The 919-nt window shown below is 46.7% G+C and overlaps 1 pseudogene; it reads right to left on the reverse strand.

Annotated features, from left to right (window-relative positions):
• LOC124892941 overlaps positions 1 to 483 on the reverse strand; it is a 1021-nt pseudogene extending 538 nt beyond the window's left edge.
• Between the last annotated feature and the right edge of the window lie 436 nt (positions 484 to 919).

The raw sequence follows: 919 nt of genomic DNA on the forward strand, positions 1-919 counted from the left end.
AGACACAGCATGGAAAAGTAACAATATTAAGAAACGAGGTCCAAGAATGAAGAAGGGGTAGAATTACTGAATGAATACGAGCTGTGGCTAATACCCGAGGCATAAAAGAAGCATTTTCTACGGGATCCCAAAACCACCAGCCACCCCGACCTAATTCATGATAAGCCCACCAACTTCCTGGCAAAATGCCTACGGTTAAAAACCACCGATATGTCAAGATCCAAATTTGAATTGGTTCCTGGTCCTGGTCAGAGACCACGGTGTTCGCGCCGGCGGTCCAACAAAGAGGCGAAGTAGTGGTATCTTTCTTTCCATTACGAACGACACGCTTCGCCTGCTCCCTCCCCGTGTCCACTAGCGCTCCTATCCAGAGCGAAGAGAGGGCGAAAAAGCGCCGCCGAAGCAGCATAAGCAGGCTTCTATTTTACGTAACAATAAAGCAGGATAGAATTTTGCGCCCACATGTTTGAATTTGAGGGTAAAGAGCTCGCTTGTGCTTCCCATGAGGATAAAATATGAATCCACGGATTTTCTCTCTGTTGTTTAAAACGTATTCTTCGGACAGGCCGATAAAAGGGCGAATTCCACCTTTTTTTCAATCAAAAGCTGTTGCCCTAGAATCGAATCGATTTTAGATAAGGGGAGGTGTTCCGCCCCTAAATAGAAGGCGAGACGCTCATTGAGTTCCTGCCACCGTAGGGGGTCCTACACAATAAGGAAAAGACTATACCACCCATGTTGCAGTGAGGCTACCCATCATATGACGAGCAATCCGGCTGCATTTGTCTCATCTCTCCAAAAATTTTCTTGGTTGGACACCCTTGTGATGACCGCCAAAGCTATGCCATCTTTATTCCAACTTCCTCTGTGTTGTCAAGGATCTACACACGCAGAATGTTATAGCTATAGGGTGCCGCCC

This window comes from Capsicum annuum, unplaced genomic scaffold (assembly GCF_002878395.1).
Source record: "Capsicum annuum cultivar UCD-10X-F1 unplaced genomic scaffold, UCD10Xv1.1 ctg52229, whole genome shotgun sequence".
Taxonomy (NCBI): Eukaryota; Viridiplantae; Streptophyta; class Magnoliopsida; order Solanales; family Solanaceae; genus Capsicum; species Capsicum annuum.